Here is an 8,972-nt window from a genome sequence, read left to right on the forward strand (position 1 = left end):
GCTGATTGATGATTTATAGAGGTGTATAAAATGATGAGGGAATAGATAGGATGAATAGATAGGGTGAATGCACAGAGTCTGTTACCAGAGGTAACAGAAGGTAGGGGAATCAAGAACCAGAGGACATAGGTTAAGGTGTTTCTTAAATGTTGGGATAGTCCCTGCCTCAACTACCTCCTCAGGCAGCTTGTTCCATGCACACACCATCCTTTGTGTGAAAAATGTTACCCCTCAGATTCCTATTAAATCTTTTCCCCTTCACCTTGAACCTATGTCCTCTGGTCCTCGATTCCCCTACTCTGGACAAAAGACTGTGCATCTACCCAATCTGTTCCTCTCCTGATTTTATACACCTCTGTAAGATCTCCCCTCATCCTCCTGCGCTCCATGCAATAGAGACCCAGCCTACTCAACCCCTCCCTATAGCTCACACCCTCTAGTCCTGCCAACATCCTCGTAAATCCTTTCAGAACCCTTTCAAGCTTGACAATATCTTTCCTATAACATGGTGCCCAGCACTGAACACAATGCTCTAAATGCGATCTCACCAATGTCTTATACAACTGCAACATGACCTCCCAACTTCTATACTCAATACTCTGACTGGTGATGGCCAATGTGCCAGAAGCCTTTTTGACCACCTTAGCTACCTGCGACTCGACCTTCAAGGAACCATGCACCTGCACTCCTAGATCCCTCTGCTCTACAACACTCCACAGTGGCCTACTATTCACTGTCTAGGTCCTGCCCTTGTTAAACGTTCCAAAATGCAACTCTTCACACTTCTCTGTATTAAATTCCATCAACCATTCTTCAGCCCACCTGGCCAATCGATCCTGACCCTGCTGCAATCTTTCACAACCATCTTCACTATCTGCAAAACCACCCACTTTTGTATCGAGAGCAAACCTGCTAATCTTGTCCTGTACCTGTATGTTCTCACCCAAATCATTGATGTAGATGACAAACAGTAACGGGCCCGTCTCACCAGCATGCGACGGCATGCGTCTAGCGCGACCAAACGTGGTAGCTTAAGGCGTACGGCCTCGCGGGGCCGGTCCCACTTCCAACCGCGGAGCCGTCTGGAGTTGTGCGGGGCTGGTCCCGACATCAAACTCACCAATCAGCTGGGTAGGAGGCGGGCCAACTGAATTTGGACGTCGCACGGCGCCGGGCGGTGACGTCATCGTGCAATGCCACGCGCTAGGCATACGGCGTCAAGACGCTGCGTACGGCGTCGAGACTCCGCGCACACCCGTCGAGGCGCTGCGTACGGCCTCAATGCGGCTGCGGGCCGACAGGCCGTTGCCGCGCAGAATTTTTGGACAGTGTCAGTTTTTCGGAGCCCCGCGCGATGTCGCGACCAGCCCCGCACAGCTCCATACGGCTCCGGCGATCGAAGTGGGACTGGCCCCGCGAGGCCGTACGGCTCAAGTGACCACGTTAGCTCGCGCTCGCCGCATGCAGTCGCATGCTGGTGGGACAGGCCCTTAAGGGGCCCAGCACTGAGCACTGAGGCACACCATTAGTCACAGGCCTCCAGTCCAAGAAGCAACCTTCCACCAAACGCAAGGGATTTCTGGTCAGCTGCCACAGTGGGTGAGTGAGTGGGAGTGCTGATCAGAGGCACATTATTGGCTGCTTCCCTCAGTCAGGAGTTTGATTTGGACTCTCCTCAAAGCACAATTGTGCCTTCATTTAAATGCCTCGTGCCAAAAATAAATTGATTTAAAAATCAAAATCTATTAAATCAGACCATGAGTTCACTGACCTCCAAGGGAGGCCGGTTTCATTCCAGCTGCATTCCTTCCTCTCCGGCCCCGTGCAAATCTCCGGTTTTAGCTTCTGAACCTTGGTTCTGAACCTTACCCCGAGCTCTGGAACTCTCTCCCTCAACCTCTCCGTTGCCCATCAAACATCCTCATTGACCACGCCTCTGGTCACTGAAGCAGGACCTCCTGAAGGGCAGAACTCACAAAGTGCTGGAGTAACTCAGCGGGTCAGTGAACCGGAGGAACATAGAACGTGGGACAGTACAGCATGGGAACAGGCCCTTCAGCCCACAATGCCCGTGCTGTACGTGATGCCGAGACCAACTCTAACCTGCCTGCACATAACCCATTCCCTTCCATTCCCTGCATATCCATCTGCCTTTCCACAAATCCCCTAAACGCCACTATCGTATCTGCCTCCACCACAACCCCTGGCAGCGCATTCCAGGCGCTCACCACCCTCTGCGTTAAAAAAAAGCTTTCACCTTAAAGCTTTGCCTTCCAGTATTTGACATTTCCACCTTGGGCAAAAGGTTCAGGCTGTCTACCTTATCTATGCCTCTCATAATTTTATATACATTTATCATGTCTCCCCATGACCTCTGGTGTTTCAGAGAAAACAAGTCTGTCCAGCCTCTCCCTGTGGTTAATACCCCCTAATCCAGGTATAATTCTGGTAAATTCTGAGGAAAGACATTCTTGCCATAGAGGGAGTACAGAGAAGGTTCACCAGACTGATTCCTGGGATGTCAGGACTTTCATATGAAGAAAGACTGGATAGACTCGGCTTGTACTCGCTAGAATTTAGAAGATTGAGGGGGGGGATCTTATAGAAACGTACAAAATTCTTAAGGGGTTGGACAGGCTAGATGCAGGAAGATTGTTCCCGATGTTGGGGAAGTCCAGAACAAGGGGTCACAGTTTAAAGATAAGGGGGAAATCTTTTAGGACCGAGATGATGAAAACATTTTTCACACAGAGAGTGGTGAATCTGTGGAATTCTCTGCCACAGAAGGTAGTTGAGGCCAGTTCATTGGCTATATTTACGAGGGAGTTAGATGTGGCCCTTGTGGCTAAAGGTATCAGGGGGTATGGAGAGAAGGCAGGTACAGGATACTGAGTTGGATGATCAGCCATGATCATATTGAATGGCGGTGCAGGCTCGAAGGGCCGAATGGCCTACTCCTGCACCAATTTTCTATGTTTCTAAATCCCCTGTACAACCTTTTCAAAGACTCCCCATCGTTCAAGTAATGGGATATCGAGAAATGCATGAATATCCATGTGCCCATCTTATCGTATCTGCCTATCACCACCACTACCCCTGGCAGCGCGTTCCAGGCACCCATCACCAACTGCATAAAAATACTGCCCCACACATCTCCTTTAATTTCCTCCACTCACCTTAAAGCCTTTGAATTTTTCCAGTGGACCAGCACAGCACAAAACAAGCCCTTCGGCCCATCAAGTCCATGACAACCAAGAATTGAACAGGAATCCCTAGGGCCTGTGCTACAGGGAGGTTGAGCAGGCTCGGACTTTATTCGTTGGAGCGCAGGGGGCTGAGGGGGTCAGGTGCATAAGATCATGAGAGGTTTATGTTAGGGTAAATTCACAGTCTTTTACCCAGAGTAGCAGAATCAAGAGCCAGAGGACATAGGTTTAAGGCACAAGATTTAATAGGAACCTGTGGGACAACCTTTTTACATAAAGGGTGGTAGGTAAATGGAACGGGATTACAGAGGAGGTAGTTGAGGCAGGTACTATGACAACGTTGAAGAAACATTTGGACAATAGAATAGATTCAGTGATATGAGCCAAATGCCGCCAGATGAGACTATTGTAGATGGTCAGCATGGGCAAGTTGGGCCAAAGGGCCTGTTTCCGTGCTGAATGATTCTATGACCCAAAGGTTCAAAGGTTATTTTATTGGTCACATACACCTAGGTGTAGTGAAATGCTTCTTGCCAATGCAGCACATAAAGAAAGAATACAGACATAACATTAATAAGAGATTTAAACATAAAACACATCCCCCCACAATGGCTCCCACTGTGGGGGAAGGCACAATGTCCAGTCCCATCCCATGTCCACCCATAGTCTGGCCTATTGAGGCCTCCACAGTCGCCTTTACGGAGGCCCGATGTTCCAGGCCTTTCTCGCCGGATGATGATGCTCCGGCATCAGGAGAATCCTCTCAGCGGCATGGGACACCTGGAACGGCCGCTTCCTTACTGGAGACCGCAGTTTCCGAAGCCAACAAGGCCGCACTGGATGGAGCTCCACCACTGGCGATCTCGGCGAGAGATCCCAGGCTCCCGATGTAATGTTTAGCGCCGCCGCCTGCGGCTGGCCGCTGCACAGACCCGCAGCTCCGCGATGTTTCATCGGCGGTCTTCAGCTCACCGGAGTTCCAGCGCAGCGACCCGGGCAAGGCATCGCCCGCTCCGCAACAGCGCTCCAGCGCTGTGCCGCCGCCGAAGCTGAGGTTCTGGGCGGTCCCCGACAGGAAACGCCGCTCCAGGCCCACTGGTAGGCCGCGAGGACGGGTCGAAAGTGCAGCCCGGAGAAAAGCTGCCTCTCCGACCAGGTAGGGACACTGAAAAGTAGTTTCCCTCTTCCCCCCCACATAAAAAAGACTAGAACTCCAAAAACAAAACACTAAAACTCACTAAAAATAAAAAAAAGAGTGAAGAACGAACAGCTGCAGGCTGGGCAGCCATACCACACAGGACTGGCTTCTAAGTCAATAGGGAAGGGGTAGGAGGAATGAGGAAGATCTCAAAGATGGTAAAACATCTTTGTGGAGAAGCGTAGAGAAATGTGGAGGCTTCTATCCCAGAGGATAATTGAGTTTGGTTTAGTTTGGATTTAGTTTAGTTTATTATTGTCACCTGTACTGAGGGACAGTGAAAAACTTGTGTGTTATTCAGTCAAAGAACAGACTGAACAGGATGACAATCAAGCTGCCCACAGTGTACAGACACAGGATAACGGTGCAAGATAAAGTCTGATTAAAGCTAATTAAAAGGTCTCCATTAAGGTAGATGGGAGATCACTGCAGCCAATGATAGGATGGTTCAGTTGCCTGATAACAGCTGTGAAGATACTGGCGAGGAGGTGGTGGTGCTACTACCACAGATCAGGGATGGAGGAGCAAGGTGGGGGTACAGATCATCCCCAGAGGGCATCACCAGGGGACATGTGGTGGACCGGCCACCGCTGCCCGTCACGTTGGGGACGCGATGGCTGGTGTCTCCCGACTCCCGGCTCCAGCTGAATGCAAAGGCTGGAGCCCACTGCTAACTGGATAAAGATGGAAATGTAATGTCATTTGAATTACTGTCATCGGCCTTGTGATTAATGCCCGGAATCGCACACTGATCGCATCTCCTGGACTTTGCCTTCATTGTCTTTGACATCTTTCAGGTCCAATCAGGTAGCTGACAACTCTCTGTGTAACTCAGCAAGGGGATGGGCCACTCAGGGGACGGCTCAACCTCCCCTGCTTTAATTTGCTACTATGTTCCTTTCTTTCTGTAATTCAATCTTTCTCTCTCTCTCTCTGACATTTTCTCCTTCTGTTTCTGGCTCCTTTCTCTCTTTCTCCCCGTTTCTCACTTTCTCTTTCTGTTTTTTCACTCTCTTTTTCTCTCCTATTTTCTTCTCTTTCTTTCCCCATTTTGTTTTCACTCTCTTTCCCTTGTGTTTTTATCCCTTGATTGCTCTTTTTCTGTTTTTCACTTTCTTTTTCTCTTCAATCTTTCTTTCTCTTTTTTTTGTTTTCGCTCTCCATTTTCACACTCTCTTTTCGACTCTTTTTTCTATTTTTCACTCTATCACGTTCTTTTTCTTCTCTCTTTCTCCTTCACCCTCTTTGTTTGGTTTTTACTCTGTTTCTCGCTTATTCTCGTTCTGACTGTTTTTCTGCTTCTCACTCTATGTTTCTCTCTCACCTTCTCTCCGTCTTACTCCTGTTCGGTTTTTCACTCTTCCCATTTCTCTCACGCATTTTTTCTTCCTCTTTCTCACCTTCTCTTTCGATGTCCATCACTTTCCTTTCCACCTTTCATTGCTTCTTTCCCCTGGATTTCTTTTCCACGTTCGTCTGGGGGGTTTTGAGAGACTCTGACCCCTCCATGACTTGTGTCTCCACAGACAAGGTGAGTTTGACATTGGGACTCAATACCTTGGGGTCCAGGAATCTTTAGCTCTGACAGCGTGAAGCCAGCACACTGTGGATGAAGAATGAAATTTGCCTTGGTGCAGAGTAACTCAGCAGGGTCTGGTTAGCTTAGTTTATCATTATCATGTGTATCGAGGTACAGTGAAAAGCATTTTTGTTGCATGTTATCCATTCAGTGGAAAGACTATCCACTGTCGGCTTGTACTCGCTGGAATTTAGAAGATTGAGGGGGGATCTTATAGAAACTTACAAAATTCTTAAGGGGTTGGACAGGCTAGATGCAGGAAGATTGTTCCCGATGTTGGGGAAGTCCAGAACAAGGGGTCACAGTTTAAGGATAAGGGGGAAATCCTTTAAGACCGAGATGAGAAAAAAAAAATTCACACAGAGAGTGGTGAATCTCTGGAACTCTCTGCCACAGAAGGTAGTTGAGGCCAGTCCATTGGCTATATTTAAGAGGGAGTTAGATGTGGCCCTTGTGGCTAAAGGGATCAGGGGGTATGGAGAGAAGGCAGGTACGGGATACTGAGTTGGATGATCAGCCATGATCATATTGAAAGGCGGTGCAGGCTCGAAGGGCCGAATGGCCTACTCCTGCACCTAATTTCAATGTATCTGTGTACTATGTATGTTTCCAATCAAGCCATCCACGGTGTACAGATAAAGCATAAAAGGAATAACATCTAGTTCAAGATAGAGTCCGGTAAAGTCCAATTAAAGATAGTTTGAAGGACTCCAATGAGGTAGATGGGAGGTCAGGTCTGCTCTCTAGTTAGTGAGAGGATGGGAGGTCAGGTCTGCTCTCTAGTTAGTGAGAGGATGGGAGGTCAGGTCTGCTCTCTAGTTAGTGAGAGGATGGTTCAGTTGCCTGAAGACAGCCGAGAAGAAACTGTCCCTGGTGTGTGTTTTCACACTTCTCTTGCCAGAGGGGAGAAGTGGGAGTGACCGGGGTGAGACTCATCCTCGATTATGCTGCTGGCCTTGCCGAGGCAGCTTCAAGTGTAGATGGAGTTAATGGAAGGGTGGTCGGGTTGTGTGATGGTCTGGGCTGCGTCCACAATTCTTTGCATTTTCTTGCAGTCTTGGATGGAGCGGTTCCCAAGTTATGCTGCGATGCATCCTGATAACATGCTTTCAATCCTCATCTCTGGAGAACTTGGATAGGTGACGTTCGGGTCGGGACCCTTCTTCAAGTTTTATACACCTCTGTAAGTTGTATATACTGGTGTGACCGCACATTACGTATTGTGTTTAAGAAGGAACTGCAGATGCTGGAAAATCGAAGGTAGACAAAAGTGCTGGAGAAACTCAGCGGGTGCAGCAGCATCTATGGAGCGAAGGACATAGGCAACGTTTTGGCCCAAAACTCTTCTTCAGACTCTATTAAGTATTGTGTTCATTTTTGATCACCCTGATCTTATAGAGGTGGATCAAATAATGAGGGGAATAGATAGGGTGACTGCATAGAGTCTTTTACCCAGAGTCGGTGAATCAAGAATCAGAGGATATAGGTTTAGGTGAGAGGGGAAAGATTGAATAACAACCTGAGGGGCAACCTTTTCACTCAGTGGGTGGTGAGTGTATGGAACGAGCTGCCAGTTGAGGTAGATGAGGCAGCTACTATAACAACTTTTAAAAGACATTTGCAACGGTACATGGATAGGAAGTTGAGAGGGATATGGGCCAAACGTGGGCAGGTGGGACTCGTGTCGATAGGGCATGTTGTTCGGCATGAATGAGTTGAGCCGAAGGGCCTGTTTCCCCTGCTGTGTGATCTGAGACTGTTGATTACAGAAATGGCCTTGGACAGGGCAAGTAATAACTGGGGCGTGCAGAAAGGCAAGGGTTAACATCCATCGTCGGGCAGAGAGGCCATCGCCTGGAAGAAGATCATCGGCCTGTAAGCTGAACTTTTAATTGATATTATTGAAGCAAGAAGGAGTTTAACTTGAGGGCAGAGAGCTCCTCAGTGTCGGGTCTGCCGAGCAGGTGGAATCAGCGGCCCTGGGCATGGCAGCCCAGCCCTGGCGTGGGGAGAGGGCTACTGCCAACCTGGCTCCCCGGCTCCAACTCAAGTACAATAGGTGGAGCAAAGGGGAAGATACAGAATATAGCTCTCAGCATTGTAGTGCACCAGTTCCAGAGACAACGTCCAATGTCCGCAATGGGGTGGAGGTGAATCGGATAGGACCTTGGTTTATGGAAGGGCCGTTGAGAAGCCTGTTAACAGGGGGGAAGATGCTGCCCCCGAGTCAGGTGGTGCCCGCTGTCAATGCTGGTGGCCTTGTAGTGTAGATGGAGTCAATGGAAGCGTGAAGTGTAGATGGAGTCAATGGAAGTGTGGTTGGTTTGTGTGATGGTCTGGGATGCGTCCACAATTCTCTACAATTTCTTGCCGTCTTGTCCCAAATTATGCTGTGATGCATCCGGATAAAAATACTTTCAATCCTCATCTCTGGAGAACTTGGATAGGTGATGTTTCGGGTTGCCTATCGGAAACATCACCTTGTTTCGGTCTGCGTGATGGACTGGGCTACACCCGCAGCTCCCTGCAATTTCGTGCGGTATTGGGCCGAGCTGTTCCCAAACCAAGCCGTGATTCATCCCGACAGTCTGCTCTCTATAGTATGATCCAAGGATTCTGGGGGGGGAGCAAGTTATGGGAATGAGAGGTTGGAAGTGGCCCTGACACAAGATTGGCTTCTACTCCAAATGGAACAGGCAGGGAAAGGAGCGGCACAGTGGGTAGATCCGCTGCCTCACAGTGCCAGTGTCCCGGGTTCGATCCTGACCTTGGATGCTGTCTGTGTGGAGTTTGCATGTTCACCCTGTGACCGCGTGGGCTCCGGTTTCCCTCCACATCCAATAGACATGCAGGTTTGTAGGTTAATCGGCCTCTGAAAGTGGGGTAACGAAGAACTAGTGGGAACGGGCGATCGAAGGTTGGTGTGGACTTGGTGGATAAAAGAGCCTGTTTTCATGTTGTATTTCCCAACTAGACTCAAGCTAAACTT

Source organism: Amblyraja radiata, chromosome 15 (assembly GCF_010909765.2).
Source record: "Amblyraja radiata isolate CabotCenter1 chromosome 15, sAmbRad1.1.pri, whole genome shotgun sequence".
Lineage (NCBI taxonomy): Eukaryota > Metazoa > Chordata > Chondrichthyes > Rajiformes > Rajidae > Amblyraja > Amblyraja radiata.